Source organism: Bubalus kerabau, chromosome 1 (assembly GCF_029407905.1).
Source record: "Bubalus kerabau isolate K-KA32 ecotype Philippines breed swamp buffalo chromosome 1, PCC_UOA_SB_1v2, whole genome shotgun sequence".
Taxonomy (NCBI): Eukaryota; Metazoa; Chordata; class Mammalia; order Artiodactyla; family Bovidae; genus Bubalus; species Bubalus kerabau.
This window is the reverse complement of record NC_073624.1, coordinates 85115709-85134521: the sequence shown is the minus strand read 5'-3', so window position 1 is coordinate 85134521 and position 18813 is coordinate 85115709.

Below are 18813 nucleotides of genomic sequence, written 5' to 3'. Positions count from 1 at the left end.
AGAGGGTGAAAAAGTTGGCTTGAAACTCAACATTCAGAAAACTAAGATCGTGGCAACCAGTCCCATTACTTCATGGCAAATAGATGGGGAAACAAGGGAAACAATGAGAAACTTTATTTTGGGGGGCTCCAAAATCACTGCAGATGGTGACTGCAGCCATGAAATTATAAGATTCTTGCTCCTAGGAAGGAAAGCTATGATCAACCCAGACAGCATATTAAAAAGCAGAGACATTACTTTGCCAACAAAGGTCCATCTAGTCAAAGCTATGGTTTTTCCAGTAGTCATGTGTGGATGTGAGAGTTGGACTATAAAGAAAGCTGAGTGCAGAAGAATTGATGCTTTTGAACTGTGGTGTTGGAGGAGACTCTTGAGAGTCCCTTGGACTGCAAGGAGATCAAACCAGTCCATACTAAAGGAAATCAATCCTGAATATTCATTGGAAGGGCTGATGCTGAAGCTGAAACTCTAATACTTAATAGCCACCTGATGCAAAGAAATGACTCACTAGAAAAGACCCTGATGCTGGGAAAGATTGAAGGCAGGAGAAGGGGAGGACAGAGGATGGAATGGTTGGATGGCATCACTGACTCAATGGACATGAGACTGAGTAAGCTCCAGAAGTTGGTGATGGACAGGGAAGCCTGGCTTGCTGCAATCAATAGGGTCACAAAGAGTCACACACAACTGAGTGACTGAACTGAACTGATATCGATTTGGCATACTGGACAAAGAAAATTATAAATAAAAGTTTTGATTTTATGGTTTGTAAGTGACACAAATGACAGATAAGCAGGAAAATTCCTTTACTGAGTAAGTGATTGAAAAGAACATCCTTTGTAATACTAATTATCCATCCTCCACTGTATTTAATGAAGATGTGGCCTGTGTTCATTTTCTTTTCCCACAAAAATGCATTCAGTAAAGCTCAAATCTAGGCAAAGGAAGTGCCCAGATCACAAATTTTGCTCACAAAATTTACCAATAAGGCAATTTGGAGCTTGGATCAAAATGATGTTGCAAAATTATGATTAGATATTCAGATAAGCTCAAAAATTGTACTTAGTTTATATGCATCTAAAATATGTGTGTGTTCACCATTTTTTTTAACCACAGGTAACTACAAGTTAGAACACTCTTTCTGTGGGAGTTAAAGTCCCTGTGCCAAGCTGGGACGCCAGGAATCCTTTGCCCGGGGCTCAGGCAGCAGATCCCCAACACTCCCTCTGCAAGCTCTGCAGTAGCAGAGCAAATATTGGGGTTTGAAAATTGAAAGCTTACCCCCCAAACTTGCTAACTCTCTGAAGCTGCATAATTGAATAATAGAAGTTATCTCTATCCATGAGTCTTCTATAGGCTTAGCTCTCTTTTTCTTTTTTACAACAGAATAAAGCTATTCTACCAGAGGTTTTAAATTCAAATCTAGAAACAGCCATGTATCCCATGGTAGGTTTAAAAAAAAATAGGTCAGTAAATGCGTAGCACCTGTTCATTTGAATTTTCTATTAATTTGTAGCCCATTATTTTCAGAATGGTTTAAAGCTTCTCATGATTCACTTCAACACAGCAGGATAACCTATGTATTTAAAATCAAGAAAAAATGGGCAAAAGAAAAATAGGATAAAAGAGTTTAGTGGGACAAGGAATTTCATCAGTGTATATTATCTGAGGTTATGAAATCTTTTATAATTGCTAGAGTTGGGCCACTGTCTATAAGCTTGCTATCAGCCAGCAGAAAAAAGAAATTTGATCAGTTGTGTGATTCACAATGTCCACAACACACAAAAAACAAGCAAACAACAACAAAAAAAAACCTACACACTTAGGGCGTGCAACCAACCCTGGTGCTAAAACTTAAGCAAAATTTTTGTTCAATATGTAGAGTGAAAACTTTGTGTTAATATAGTCCACATTCTTATTTTGCTGCAGAGAATTTTGTAAGATTGTCTCTGTTATATTCAATACCATGTATTCTAAGATGTGTTATTCCAAGATTGGCTTGGCCAAGGCAGAGAGCTGTGAGTTTCTTGATGATGGGATTGATGTTTTCCAGGATGCTCTCCACAAATATTATTTATTTCAGCTGAGCTTTCAAAGGTATTAATCTTGCAAGTAGCATAAAAAACAGCTGTATTTCATTGTTAGTTGAGGCAAACTGAGAAAAAAATCAAGTAGAAATTCCAATGGAGTAGAAGACTGCCATTGAGCCACTTAATGGTGAGTTAAGGAATAACTTCCCTGGTGGCTCAGAGGGTAAAGCGTCTGCCTACAATACAAGAGACTCAGATTCAATCCCTGGGTCAGGAAGATCCCCTGGAGGAGGAAATGGCAACCCACTCCAGTACTCTTGGCTGGAAAATCCCATGGATGGAGGAGCCTGGTAGGATACAGTCCATGGGGTCGCAAAGAGTCGGACATGACTGAGCAACTACATTTCATTTCACTTCAAGGGATAACTGGGAAGGATAAGATTATCCTCAGAAAGTCATATCTGAATCATTTTAACAGTAACAAGAGGGCACCCTGGACTCCATGAAGTATTACTACAGTATTTTCAAACAGGAAATATGTAAAAATCATATATTCCTAAAAGTGCAACTTAAAATCTCTATGTATAGACAGTGGGGGACTATCTTTGGCATTTTATCCTGAATCGTAATGAAAATATTTATGAAATGTGCTACTTGTCTCCAGCAATATTCAACAGAATGCATAACACATTTTAAACTTGTAGGTTAATTTTTAGGAAACTTGTAAAGAAAACTTATAATAGTAAAATTGATCTCAAAGATTGCTGAGATTTCTTTATTTGTACTGTAAACTATGAACATACAATGATAGATGCAGATGTAGATGGTTTGGGACATAGGATGGAAGAGGTGCCAATCCTAGTAGAAGTCACAAAATATGTAAACATTCCTGATATTATTTTGTTTATCAACTTAACCTCTTTCTTGATAAACAAAGGTTGGATCCAAGTATCTGTGGTATGTTAAAGACAGCCAAAAATTATTCGCTTTTCCTCCCACTGAGAGGTAGAATCTAACAATCTTTCCTTTGACTCTCAGCCAACCTTTGCTATTTAGCTGATGAAAAAAATGCAATGGATGTGAATCTTACAGCTTCTGCCTTGGTATTTTGTAGCACTTGCTTTTAAAGTTCTGAGCTGCCTGTAGGTCCAACTATCCTGAGACCGACCTGCTGTGAGGAAGTCCAAGCCAGCCACGTGGAGAGAGAAAGCAATGCTAACCAATCTGCAGTGTTCCAGCAACCTTGGTACAGGAGCCACATGTGTGAATGAGCTTCTTTTGTACTCTCCAGATCAGGTATCTCTGGCTCAAGTTGATGCTATGTGGAAAAACAGAACCATTCAGCTGAGCCCTGTCTGGATTTCTAGCTCACAAAAATCACATGATGTAATAAAATAGTTCCCTGTCTGGCTTACTTTGTATGATAGTATACTAGTATACTTACTAAGTATGATAATTTCTAGGTACCTCCATGTTGCTGCAAATGGTATTATTTTATTCTTTCTGTGGCTGAGTAATATACCACTGTATATATGTACCATATCTTCTTTACCCACTCCTTTGTTGATAGACATCTAGGTTGCCTCCATGTCTTGCCTATTGTAAATAGTGCTGCAATAAACAATGTATCTTTTCAGATTATGGTTTTGTCCAAATATATGCCCAAGAATGGCATTGCAGGATCATATGGTAGCTCTACATTTAGTTTTAAAAGGAACCTCTGTATTGTTCTCCATAGTGGCTGTACCTATTTAAATTCCTACCAGTAGTGTAGGAGGGTTCCTTTTTCTTCACATCGTCTCCAGCATTTATTATTTGCAGACTTCAATGATGGCCATTCTGACTGGTGTAAGGTCATAGCTCATTATACTTTTGATTTGCATTTCTCTAGCTGGGAAAGATTGAGGGCAGGAAAAGAAGGGGATGACAGAGGATGAGATGGTTGGATGGCTTCACCGACTCGATGGACATGAGTTTGGGTGAACTCCAGGTGTTGGTGATGGACAGAGAGGCCTGGCGTGCTGTGGTCCATGCTGTCGCAAAGAGTTGGACATGACTGAGCGACTGAACTGAACTGAACTGAAAAATTAGTGATCCTGAGCATCTTTTCAACCTTTTGGCTATCTGATGTCTTCTTTGGAGTAAACTGTATATTTAGATCTTCCACCTATTCTTGAGTTGTGTGTGTGTTTTTTTAATTGAGCTATATGAGCTGTTTGTATATTTTGGAGCTTAATCCCTTGTCAGTTGCTTCATTTGCAAATATTTTCTCACATTCTGTAGGTTGTCTTTTTGTTTTGTTTATGGTTTCCTTTGCTATGCAAAGACTTTTAAGTGTATCATATGATATTGCTTATACATGAAATCTAAAAAAATGATACAAATAAACTCATTTATAAAACAAAAATAGACTCACTGAAATAGAAAACCAACTTATGGTTGCCAAAGAAGAAAAGTAGGGAGAGGGATAAACTATAAGTCTGGGATTAACACATGTGATGCTGAAGCTGAAGCTCCAATACTTTAGCCAATTGATGTGAAGAACCAACTCATTGGAGAAGATCTCAATGCTGGGAAAGAGTGAGGGCAGGAGGAGAAGGGAGTGACAGTGGATGAGATGGTTGTATGGCATCACCAACTTGATGGACATGAGTTTGAGCAAGCTCAGGAGTTGGTAATGGACAGGAAAGCCTGGCATGCAGCAGTTCATGGGGTCTCAAAGAATCAGACATGACTTAGTGACTGAACAACAGCAACACTACTATATATAAAATAAATAAACAACAAGGACCTACTATACAGCATAGGGAACTATACTCAATATTGTATAATAACCTACAAGGAAAAATAATATAAAAATGAATATATATATATATAAATATATATATATAAAAAATACTAAATCACTGTGCTATGCGCCTGAAACTGATATGATATTGTAAATCAGCTATACTTCAATTAAAAAATAGAAATTATTTAAAACATTTTAATTAAAAAATCAAAAATAAAATGACATATTTTAAACTACCAAGTTTGACATATTTTAAGCTACTATCTTTCTAACAATGAGAGATAATTGGAACATCTGAACTACTTTACAATGTGACAGCTTTCCTATTCCATGGATCAGTTTATTATTCACTTGCACAATAAAAACTTCTTCAACACTATGAATATGTTAGGAAGATTGCTGGAGACAGGGATGCAAAGTTGGGCCTGACATCATTCTCATCCTCAGGTATCCTTCTCTCTGGTGGGGGAGAGAGACAGCGAAGTTAATAGTTATGGTTTAAAGATATAAACAGGGCCACAACTCTAAGGGTACATTTGCATTGCAGCCTCTGCAAGTGATGCCCACTGTGTTTGAATGCACATAACTATTCAAAAGGCCATAGTGTAAATTGTTCCCTAATGTTGGATAGCATGGAAGCTCTGGGGATAAGCACTAGGCTAGATGTATGCACAGAATGCTGGAGTAGCACAGAAGAGAGAAGGAGAATGATGGACTCACCAGGAGCTTTTTTATTTTTGCTTTTAAGACATAGAGAATTAATGAGCACCATGAAATATTACTGATATTGATAACGTAGTTTAGGAATGGCGATATTTATCCTAATGTGTATAACACAGCTGGGCTTAAACCCTAAATGTTTGTGTGTGTGTTTAGTTGCTCAGTTGTGTCTAGCTCTGTGACCCCATGGACTGTAGCCTGCTAGGCATCTCTGCCCATGGAATTTTGCAGGCAAGAATACTGGAGTGGTTTGCCATTTCCTACTCCAGGGGATCTTCCCAACCCAGGGATTGAACCCAAGTCTCTTGCATCTCCTGCATGGGCAGACAGGTTCTTTCCCACTAGCACTACCTGAGAAAGTTGGGAAGATCCCCTGGAGAAGGGAATGGCAACCCACTCTGGGATACTTGGGACTTCCCTGGGTGCTCAGATGGTAAAGAATCTGCCTGGAATGTGAGAGACCCAGGTTCAATCTCTGGGTATAATGGCTACCCTCTCTAGTATTAAAAACACTTAATTTAGGTTATTACTATACATACATTTTCATATCCACCTTAGCACACATAGAAACTTCTATCAAGTACTAAAAAAACAGAGCTTAAAAATTTGTTTGAAAAAACATATTGGAAAAATAAAATACATTCATAGTTGTTGTACTGCGATTTCAACTAATCATTCTTAGTGAAAATATACTTAAAATAGGCAAAATATTGCATCACACTAAATTGTGGAGAAAACACACAAAAACTTAAAGAGGTCAATATCAGTTTGAATTTTGACAGATGAAAACAACAATTCAACAGACTCAACAAGAGAGCTAAATTATTATCTGTCTGATCAGAGCCTAGTTATTTCCAATCAGTTCATACAACATTGTTTTGTTTATCTCTTTTCTTTTTCAATGAATATCATGGGGTAGGGAGGGGATAGGCAAAAGATAGCCTGCATACCTATTCAGTACATAAGGGCTACATGAATTGGAAAATCCACTCTTACAGGACAAACCACAGATTCAACTATCTAATTTATGATGCTTTGGTAGAGCAAGTCTTATGTTAGGGTTTTTACCAGTTGAGCCATAAAAGGGAAACAGGATTGGATTCTTCAATCCAGTGGTCAGTTTTTCAGTGTAAATGAACAAGTGCAGAGCTCTAGGACTAAGTATACAAGTTTATTCAAATATCTTAATATAACTTGAATACAAAAATATCTGAAGTAGATTGTACAGTGAGAGACTTTATCTTTTTGGGCTTCAAAATCACTGCAGACCGCAACCATGAAATTACAAGACGCTTGCTCCTTGGAAGAAAAGCTTTGACCAACCTTAGTTCAGTTCAGTTCACTCGCTCAGTCATGTCCGATTCTTTGTGACCCCATGGACAACAGCACGCCAGATCTCCCTGTCCATCACCAACTCCCAGAGTTTACTCAAACTCATGTCCTTTGAGTCCATGATGCCATCCAACTATCTCATTCTCTGTCATCCCCTTCTCCTCCCGCCCTCAATCTTTCTCAGCATCAGGCTCTTTTCCAATGAGTCAGTTCTTCACATCAGGTGGCGAAAGTATTGGAATTTCAGCTTCAGCATCAAGTCCTTCTAATGAATATTCAGGACTTATTTCCTTTAGTATGGACTGGTTTGATCTCCTTGCAGTCCAAGGGACTCTCAAGAGTCTCCTCCAATGCCACAGTTCAAAAGCATCAATTCTTCAGTGCTCAGCTTTCTTTATAGTCCAACTCTCATATCCATACATAACTACTGGAAAAACCATAGTTTTGAGGGTATGGACCTTTGTTAACAAAGTAATGTCTCTGCTTTTTAATATTCTGTCTAGGTTGGTCATAATTTTCCTTCCAAGGAATAAGTGTCTTTTAATTTCATGGCTGCAGTCACCATCTGCAGTGATTTTGGAGCCCCCAAAATAAAGTCTCTCGCTGTTTCCATTGTTTCCCATCTATTTGCCATGAAGTGATGGGACCAGATGCCATGATCTTAGTTTTCTGAATGTTGAGTTTTAAGCCAATTTTGTCACTCTCCTCTTTCACTTTCTTCAAGAGGCTTTTCAGTTCTTCTTCACTTTCTGCCAAAAGGGTGGTGTCATCTTCATATCTGAGGTTATTGATATTTCTTCTGGCAATCTTGATTCCAGCTTGTTCTTCATCCAGCCCAGCATATCTTGTGACTTACTCTACATATAACGTAAATAAGCAGGGTGACAATATACAGCCTTGACATAATTTCCCGATTTGTAACCAGCCTGTTGTTCCATGTCCAGTTCTAACTGTTGCTTCTTGACCTGCATACAGATTTCTCAGGAGGCAGGTTAGGTGGTCTGGTATTCCCAAATTTGAAGAATTTTCCAAAGTTTGTTGTGACTCCAAAAAGAATGAAGAGGTTCAACCAAAGCAAAAACAACACTCAGGTGTGGATATGACTGATGATAGAAGCAAGGTCCAATGCTGTAAAGAGCAATTTTGGACAGGAATCTGGAATGGTAGGTCCATGAATCAAGGCAAATTGGAAGTGGTCAAGCAAGAGACGGCAAGAGTGAAGGTTGATATTTTGGGAATCAGCAAATTAAAATGGACTGGAATGGGTGAATTTAACTGAGATGACCATTATATCTACTACTGTGGGCAAGAATCCCTTAGAAGAAATGGAGTATCCATCATAGTCAACAAAAGAGTCCGATGCAGTACTTGGATGCAATCTCAAAAACAACAGATTGATCTCCATTCATTTCCAAGGCAAACTATTCAGTATCACAGTAATCCAAGTCTATGCCCTGATCAGTAATGCTGAAAAAGCTAAAGTTGAACGATTCTATGAAGGTCTACAAGATTTCTAGAACTAACACCCCAAAAAGATGTCCTTTTCATTATAGGGGGGCTGGAATGTGAAAGTAAGAAGTCAAGAAACACCTGGAGTAACAGGCAAATTTGGCCTTGGAATACGGAATGAAGCAGGGCAAAGGCTAATAGCGTTTTGCCAAGAGAACGCACTGGTCATAGAAAACATCCTCTTCCAACAACACAAGAGAAAACTCTACACATGGACATCACCAGATGGTCAATACCAAAATCAGATTGATTATATTCTTTGCAGCCAAAGGTGGAGAGGCTCTATACAGTCAGCAAAAACAAGACCAGGAGCTGACTGTGGCTCAGATCATGAACTTCTTACTGCCAAATTCAGACTTAAATTGAAGAAAGTAAGGAAAACCACTAGACGATTCAGGTATGACCTAAATCAAATCCCTTATAACTATACAGTGGAAGTGAGAAATAGATTTAAGGGACTAGATCTGATAAAGTGCCTGATGAACTATGGACAGAGGTTTGTGACATTGTACAGGAGACAGGGATCAAGACCATCCCCAAGAAAAAGAAACGCAAAAAGGCAAAATTGTTGTCTAAGGAGGCCTTACAAATAGCTGTGAAAATAAGAGAAGTGAAAAGCAAAGAAGGAAAGGAAAGATATACCCACTTGAATGCAGAGTTCCAAAGAATAGCAAGGAGAGATAAGAAAGCCTTCCTCAGTGATCAGTGCAAAGAAATAGAGGAAAACAATAGAATGGGAAAGACTAGAGATCTCTTTAAGAAAATTGGAGATACCAAGGGAACTTTTCGTGCAAAGATGGGCACAATAAGGGAAACAAATCGTACAGTCCTAACAGAATAAAAAGATATTAAGAAGAGGTGACAAGAAAACCTTGAACTATACAGAAAATAATTTTATGATCCAGATAATCATGGTGGTGTGATCATTCACCTAGAGCCAGACATCCTGGAACGTGAAGTCAAGTGGGCCTTAGGAAGCATCACTACAAACAAAGGTAGTGGAGGTGATGGAATTCCAGTTGAACTATTTCAAATCCTAAAAGATGATGCTGTGAAAGTGCTGCACTCAATATGACAGCAAATTTGGGAGACTCAGCAGTGGCGACAAGGCTGGAAAAGGTCAGTTTTCATTCCAATCCCCAGGAAAGGCAATGCCAAAGAATGCTCAGACTACTGCACAATTGCACTCATGTTGCATGCTAATAAAGTAATGCTCAAAATTCTCCAAGCCAGGCTTCAACAATACATGAACCGTGAACTTCCAGATGTTCAAGCTGAATTTAGAAAAGGCAGAAGAACAGAGATCAAATTGCCAACATCCATAGGATCATTGAGAAAGCAGGAGAGTTCCAGAAAAACATCTACTTCTGCTTTTTTGACTATACCAAAGCCTTTGTCTGTGTGGATCACAATGAACTGTTGAAAACTGATCATCCTAGACAGCATATTAAAAAGCAGAGAAATTACTTTGCCAACAAAGTTCTGTCTAGTCAAAGCTATGGTTTTTCCAGTAGTCATGTATGGATGTGAGAGTTGGAGTATAAAGAAAGCTGAGTGCCAAAGAATTGATACTTTTGAATTGTGATATTGGAGAAGACCCTTGAGAGTCCCTTTGGCTGCAAGGAGATAAAACCAGTCCAACCTAAAGGAAATCAGTCCTGAATATTCTTTGGAAGGACTGATATTGAAGCTGAAACTCCAATACTTTCGCCACCTGATATGAAGAACTGACTGACTGGAAAAGACCTTGATGCTGGAAAAGATTGAAGGCTGTGGGAGAAGGGGATGACAGAGAATGAGATGGTTGGATGGCATCACCGACTCAATGAACATGAGTCACAGCAAACTCCAGATGTTGGTGAAGGACAGGGAAATCTCACGTTCTGCCATCCATGGGGTCACAAAGAGTCAGACATGACTGAGAGACTGAACTGACTGACTGTAACAGTTTTCCTTGTGATTATATTCGCTTCAGTATTACTTTAATTTTAAATGGCTATGGCACCCCACTCCAGTACTCTTACCTGGAAAATCCCATGGATGGAGGGGCCTGGTAGGCTGCAGTCCATGGGGTTGCTAAGAGTCAGACATGACTGAGCAACTTCACTTTCACTTTTCACTTTCATGCATTGGAGAAGGAAATGGCAACCCACTCCAGTGTTCTTGCATGGAGAATCCCAAGGACAGGGGAGCCTGGTGGGCTGCTGTCTATGGGGTCGCACAGAGTCAGACACGACTGAAGTGACTTAGCAGCAGTAAACAAAGTGTATTTGCAAATTTGAAAGAAGCTTCCTGGTCACATGCTAAGGAAGACAAGAAATTCCTATCTTTCCTATTTTTTTTTTTTTTTGAGATTAAGGGTTTATTCAGTTTTTTTTCAAGGCAAGTGTTTATTTTGGTTAGCATAATTTTTTTTTGTACAGTCAGTGCTATTACTTTATATTATCTCTGTACAATTTGTGGGATTTTATTTGTTTTTTTTTTAATTTTTATACAAGTTTGAAAGATTATTTTCTATTTACAGTTATTACAAGATTTTGGCCATATTCCCTGTGTTGTGTGTTGTACAATACTTGAGCCTATCTTAAATCTTATCCTTTTACCTCTCATTCCCTCCTCCCCATATTTCTCCTCCCCCTCTATTGATAGCCACTAATTTGTACTTTGTATCTGTGAGTCTGCTTCTTTTTTGTTATACATCCTAGCTTGTTGCATATTTTACATTCCATATATGTCATATTATACATTTGTCTTTCTATGTCTGACTTATTTCACTTAGCATAATACTCTCCAAGTTCATCCATGTTATTGCAAGTGGCAAAATTTCATTCCTTTTAATAGCTGAGTAGTATTGCATTGTGTATGTATGTGTACATATATATATATATATATATATATATGTAAAAGTGAAAGCAAACTCGCTCAGTCGTGTCTGACTCTTTGTGACCCAATGGACTATAGCCTACCACACTCCTCCGTCCATGGCATTTTCCAGGCAAGAGTACTGAAGTGGGTTGCCATTTCCTTCTCTCATATATATATACATCTTCACATCTTCTTTATCCATACACCTGCTGTTGGGCTTTTAGTTTGCTTCTGTATCTTGACAATTGTAAATAATTCTGCTATGACATTGGGGTTCAGGTATTAATATTTTTTTATTTTAGTGTTTTTGCTTTTTTTAAGAAATATACTGAGGATCTGGAATACTGGGTCATATTGTAGTTTTAGGTTTTTTTTTTTCGGGGTGGGGGGAACCTTCAAAGTGTTTCCACAGTGGCTCACACCAACTTACATTCTTACTAGCAGTGTACAAATGTTCCCTTTTCTTCATTTCTTTGCCAACATTTGTTATTTATGATCTTTTTGATGATAGCCATTCTGACAGGTTAGTTGATATCTCATGGTGGTTTTGATTTACATTTCCCTGATGATTAGCAATGTTGAGTATCTTTTCATATGCCTGTTGGCCATCTGCATTTCCTCTTTGGAAAAACAGTTCTTCTGGCCATTTTTTGCTCAGTAATGGGACTATCAACAAAATGAAAAGACAATCTACTGAATGGAAGAAAATATTTGCAAATAATATGACTGAAAAGTTATTAATATTCAACATATGTAAAGAGCTCATACAACTCAACATCAAAAAAACAAACTGACTAAAAGGCAGAAAAAAATGTTTTTCATATTTTGAGTAAAGCAATCTTCCCTTAAGTCTTTTTCCTTAAAGTGAGCTGTTAATACTCATACTATATGGAGGAGCAGTAATTATGCCAGCTGTCTATCTTATTCTACTGCTTAATTATTAGGGTCAACAATGGTTCATATTAAAATGTATTCTGTGTGTATAATATTGCCATTATATTTATATTTTTCTCCAATTACCTCTCCTTTCAGCTCAAAACACTGGCTATACTATTCCAGTTTGTGGTCCTACACAGAGATCAGCAATTCCAGAGCCCAGAGATTGGTACAGAGTATGGGTTTAACAGCACTGCTTAAATAAAATGAATGAATGCATGTTGTAGTTTCACTGACACATTGGAAAACTTGGCATCAGAAAATAAATGCTATGCTATGCTATGCTAAGTCGCTTCAGTCGTGTCCGACTCTATGCGACCCCATAGACAGCAGCCCACCAGGCTCCGTCGTCCCTGGGATTCTCCAGGCAAGAATACTGGAGTGGGTGGCCATTTCCTTCTCCAGTGCATGAAAAGAGAAAAGTGAAAGTGAAGTCGTTCAGTCGTGTCCGACTCTTAGCAACCCCATGGACTGTAGCCTACCAGGCTCCTCCTTCCATGGGATTTTCCAGGCAAGAGTACTGGAGTGGGGTGCCATTGAGTGAAGATTAAATCCTGTTGTTAGGGTATAACATTATGCCTCTTGTTGTTCAGTCACCCAGTCATGGCCAACTCTGTGTAGCCCCACGGAATACAGCACACCAGGCCACTCTGTCCCTCACCATCTCCCAAAGTTTGCCCAGGTTCATGTCCATTGAATCGGTGATGCCATCCAGCCATCTCATCCTCTGTCATCCTCGTCTCCTCATGCCGTCAACCTTTCCCAGATGCCTCTTAGACACAGGTATTTTGATTTTGGATGAACATAAGAACAAAAAATAATGTTTTGAATGTCATATATCACAACCATAATCATAATCTGAACTAAGTTCCAGACTAGGAAGAAAAAATCCTGGGTTATAGGTGAGGGTCCAAGGCCACAGGGCTTTGGGCAAATCACTTTTGTCTTGCAAGGCCTCATGGTTTCCAAATCTACTCTTTTTTAAAGTGTGGGGGAGGGGGAGTAGATGCACTCTAAGGCCCCCCGAATCTTAAGCATTCCATTGTGTCTGAATAATCTACAAGAAGAAGAAGCCTTCAGTATTTCACAATTCTTCATGCAAACCACCAGCTGAGAAGCATAAATGTGGTTCTTTTGATCCTTGTTTTTGTCATTTCTACTCTATTACAGAACAGTCATGAGATGAAGAAATTTCATCAATATATACTAACAGAGAAAAGCCATGTAATTTTTTAAAATGTAATTTTTAGCATCTCTTTTTCCTAAGAATTTTCAAAACAGCTCTATTCAGATGTAATTCACACAGCTTATAATTCATCCATTTAAAATACATAATTCAATGGTTTTCAATATATTCACAGAGTTGTGCAAGCTCATCACGACCATCATCCCAATTTCAGAACATTTTATCACTCGTCACCCTAAAATCTTGTACTATTAGCAGTCAATTTTCCAATTTCACCTCCTCGCACTTCTACAGGTAGCCTCATACAATATGTGGTCCTCTGTGACTGGCTTTTTTCACTAAGCATGTTTTCAAGTTTCATCCATGTTGTGGCTTCAGTATGTTTTATTGGAAAATAATATTCTACTGTGTGGATAAACTATATTCATCCATTTATCCACTGAATGAATTTATCAATTGGCTATTATTAATAATGCTTCCATGAATATTTGTGTTCAAGTTTTTGTTGGACATGTTATCCTTTCTTTTAAGGATATAACTAGCAGCAAAATGCTGTCATACGTTGACTCTGTTTAACCTTTGAGAAAGTGCTAGACTATTTTCTAAAGCAACTGCACTGTTTTACATTTTTACCAACAATGTATGAGAGTTCCAATTTCTCAGCCCTCTTGCCATCACTTTTCATTAACTGACTTTATTTCAGCCATCATAGTGGATGTAAAGGGGTATTTCACTCTAGTTTTGATCTGCCTGGAGGCTAATGTGTTCAACACCTGTTTATGTATTTATAGGCCATTTATATCTCTTCTTTGGGAAAATGTCTATTTAAATACTTTGCCCATTTTCAATTGGGTTATTTATATTTTTATTATGTTGTAATATTTCTTTATATATATTCTGAATTAAAATCCCTAATCAGATATATCATGGATGTGCCGGCCATATAGAATAGTCAGAAAGTATACCCTCCTCGATTTTTTGGAAATTTTATGAAGAATTGATATTGTTTAACTGTTTGGTAGAATCTAACAGTAAAGCCATCCAGGCTGGCTTTTCTTTGTTGTTTTTTTTTTTTTTTTTTAATTGAAGTATATAGTTGATTTACAATATTGTACTATAATAATTTCAAGAGTATAGCATAGTGATTCAGTATTTTTTATTATAGGTTATTACAAGATGTTGGGTATAATTCCCTGTACCATACAGTAAAGCCTTGTTGCTTATCTATTTTACGTATAGTTATTTTACCTGTTAATCACATACCCCTAACTTGCCCCTCCCCTTTCCCTTCCCCTTTGGTAACCGTGAGTTTGTTTTCTACATCTGTGAGTCTATTTCTGTTTTGTGTATACACTCATTTGTATTATTTTTAAGGTTCAATATGTAAGCAGTACTTGTCTTTTTACGTCTAACGTATTCATCAAGCATAATATTCTCTAGGTCCATCCACATTGCTGCAAATGGCAGAATTTCATTCTCCTTTATGACTAATTTTCCATTATATCTATATATGTCTGTATCTATATCTATATATATATATATCTCATATTTTCTTAAACCAATCATCTGTCGATGGGCACTTGGGTTACTCCCATATCTTTTCTTAAACCAATCATCTGTCGATGGGCACTTGGGTTACTCCCATATCTTTGCTATTATGAATAGTGCTGCTGTGAACATGGGGTGCCTTCATCTTTTCAATTTTAGTGTTTTGAGATTTTCTGGATATACACGCGGGAGTGAAACTGTTGAATCATAGGGTAGCCCTGTTTTTAGTTTGTTAAGGAAACTCCATATTTTTTTCCATAATGTCTGCACCAGTTTACAAACCTAGACAGCATATTAAAGACCAGAGACATCACTTTTCTGACAAAGCTCTGTACAAGTCAAAGCTATGGTTTTTCCAATAGCCACGTATAGCTGTGAGAACTGGACCATAAAGAAAGAAAACCGAAGAATTGATGCTTTTGAGTTGTGGTGCTGGAGAAGGCTCTTGAGAGTCCCTTAGACTGCAAGGAGATAAAACCAGTCAATCCTAAAGGAAATCAACCCTGAATATTCATTAAAAGGATGATGCTGAAGCTGAAATTCTAACACTTTGGCCACCTGATGCTAAGAGCCAACTCATTGGAAAAGACCCTGATGCTGTGAAAAATTGGGGGCAGGAAGAGAAGGGGGTGGCAGAGGATGAGATGGTTGGATAGTATCACTGACATGGACAAAATTTAGCAACTAAACATCAACAAAAATACTGTTTTCCATAGTGTCTGTACCATTTTACATACTTTGTGGGAATTTTTTAAAATTATTAATCCAATCTCTTTATTTGTTATATTTATTCACATTTTCTATTTTTTGGATCAGTTTTAAGAGTTTGTGTCTTTCTAGAAATTTGTTCAGTTCATCTAAGTTATCTAATTTATTAGCATCTGGTTCCTTAGAGTATTCCCTTATAATTCATTTTATTTCTGAAAGGTCAGTAGTGATATTCTTTCATTCTTTATTTTAGTAATTTGTGTCTTCTCCCTTTTTCTTGGTAAATTTACCTAAATTTGTAAATTTTGCTGATCTTCCCTGTCCTCCACTAATTCCCAGAGTTTTCTTTAGTTCATGTCCATTGAGCCAGTGATGCTATTTAATCATCCCATCCTCTCTGCCTTCTTCTCCTTTTGCCTTTGATCTTTCAAAGGCAAAAGCATCAGGGTTTTTTCCATGAGTCGGCTCTTCACATCAGGTGGCCAAATATTTGGAGATTCAGCTTCAGCATCAGTCCCTAACAACAATTTATGCTCTAATATTTATTATTTCCCTCCTTCTACTGTCTTTATTTCACTTTGCTATTCTCCAATATCTTAAAGTGGAAACTTGATAATTGATATGAGATCTTCTTTTTTAAATAAAAGTATTAAGAATTATAAATTTCCCTATAAGCATTGTTTTAGCTGCATCCCATGCTTGCTATGTTATGCTTCCATTTTCATTCATCTCATAGTATTTTCTAATTTCCTTTGTGATTTCTTTTATCCATTGGTTATTCAAGAATCTGTTGTTTAACTTCAACATGACTGTAAATTTTCCAAATTTTCTTCTATTATTGGTTTCTCATTTTATTCCATTTTGGTTAGAGACATACTTTATATGATTAAAATTCTTTTAAAAGTACTGAGTCTTGTTTTATGGTCCAACTCTTACATTTATATATGACTACTGGAAAAACCATAGCTTTGACTATATGAATCTTTATTAGCAAAGTGATGTCTCTGCTTTTTAATACACTGTCTAGGTTTGTCATGGCTTTCCTTCCAAGGACCAGGTGTCTCTTAATTTCATGTTTCTATTTTTTTCATCTTCCTGTAGATTTGAGTTATGATCTGGTATCACTTTATCACTACAATACAGCTTTGCTCTTACCCACTTCTTTTGTGAATATATTGTATTTCTGAATGTTACAATCATAGCAAAATAATTATATATATATATTGATTTATACAACTGCTTTTTACATAAATTAAGAGGAGAACACCCAATTATAGTCTTTTATAATTACCTATGTAATTACCTTTACAAACACTCTGTGTTTCTTCATGTGGATTTAAATTACTGTTCGAGATTACTTGTCTTCAGCCTGAGGAACTTTCTTTAGTATGCCTTATAAGACAATTTAGCTAATAAAAAATTATCTCAGCTTTGTGTATATGGGAAAATTTTTACTCTGCCTTCATTTGTTTTTATAAAAATATAATTGCTTTGCAATGTTGGGTTCGTTTCTGGTGAACAACACTGTGAATAAGCCATATGTGTTACATACATCCACTCCTTCTTGAGCCTCCTTCCCTCCCACTGGAATCCAGAAAGATGATACTGATGAACATATTTGCAGGGCAGAAATGGAGGTGCAAACATAGAGAATGGACTTGTGCACACAGGGGAATGAAATGAGAGAGTAGCGTTGATATATATACACTACCTTGTGTGAAATAGCCAGCTAGTGGGAAGTTGCTGTAAGGCACAGGGAGCTCAGCTCGGCTCTCTGCCTTCAGTTCTGAAGGATACTTTTGACAGACATAAGAACTCCATTTTATGGTATTTTATTCCACCATTTTGAATATTCACTGCCTTCCAGCCACCTTTGTTTTGGACAGATCAGTTATTGGTTTTCAGTTCAGTTCAGTTCAGTTCAGTCCCTCAGTCGTGTCTGACTCATGGACTGCAGCACGCCAGGCCTCCCTGTCCATCACCAACTGCTGGACTCTACCCAAACCCATGTTGTTGAGTTGGCTAGGAGATAATAATAATAACAGGTGGCTAGGAGATAATCTGATGGATGAGTTGTGGGCAGCTTAGTATTCTGTGCAGATTGCCACACTTGCCAGGAAACCTGCTCTCATCTGCCCTCTAACTCTGTCCTGTTTTTTTCTTTCTTTATCTCTTCAAACTTTACTTAGTATATTAAGTGACATGCATATATCAGGTCAATTTTGAAAAGTATTTAGTTTCCCCAAACGGTATTGACTCTGCCACCAAAATATGAAGCTTCTATTGATAGTTTTACATGATAACTTTTTAAAGATACAATATTTATTGCCACCTAAATTTCACTATTTTCAGTTCAGTTCAGTCCAGTTGCTCAGTCGTGTCCGACTCTTTGCAGCCCCATGGACCACAGCACGCCAGGCCTTCTTGTCCATCACCAACTCCCGGAGTTTACCCAAACTCATGTCCATTGAGTCAGTGATGCCATCCAACCATCTCATCCTCTGTCATCCCCTTCTCCTCCTGCCCTCAATCTTTCTCAGTGTCAGGGTCTTTTCAAATGAGGCAGCTCTTTGCATCAGGTGGCCAAAGTATTGGAGTTTCAGCTTCAATATCAGTCCTTCCAATGAATATTCAGGACTGATTTCCTTTAGGATGGACTGGTGAGATCTCCTTGCAGTCCAAGGAACTCTCAAGTGTCTTCTCCAACACCACAGTTCAAAAGCATCGATTCTTTGACACTCAACTTTCTGTATAGTCCAACTCTCACATCCATACATGACTACTGGGAAAATCATAGCCTTGACTAGACAGACCTTTGTTGGCAAAGTAATGTCTCTGCTTTTTCATATGCTGTTTAGGCTGGTCATAACTTTCCTTCCAAGGAGTAAGCATCTTTTAATTTCATAGCTGCAATCACCATCTGCAGTGATTTTGGAGCCCCCAAAAATAAAATATGCCACTGTTTCCACTGTTTCGCCATATATTTGCCATGAAGTGATGGGACCAGATGCCATGATCTTAGTTTTCTGAATGTTGAGCTTTAAGCCAACTTTGTCACTCTCCTCTTTCATTTTCATCAAGAAACTCTTTAGTTCTTCTACACTTTCTGCCATAAGAATGGTGTCATCTGCATATCTGAGGTTATTGATATTCCTCCCGGAAATCTTGATTCCAGCTTGTGTTTCTTC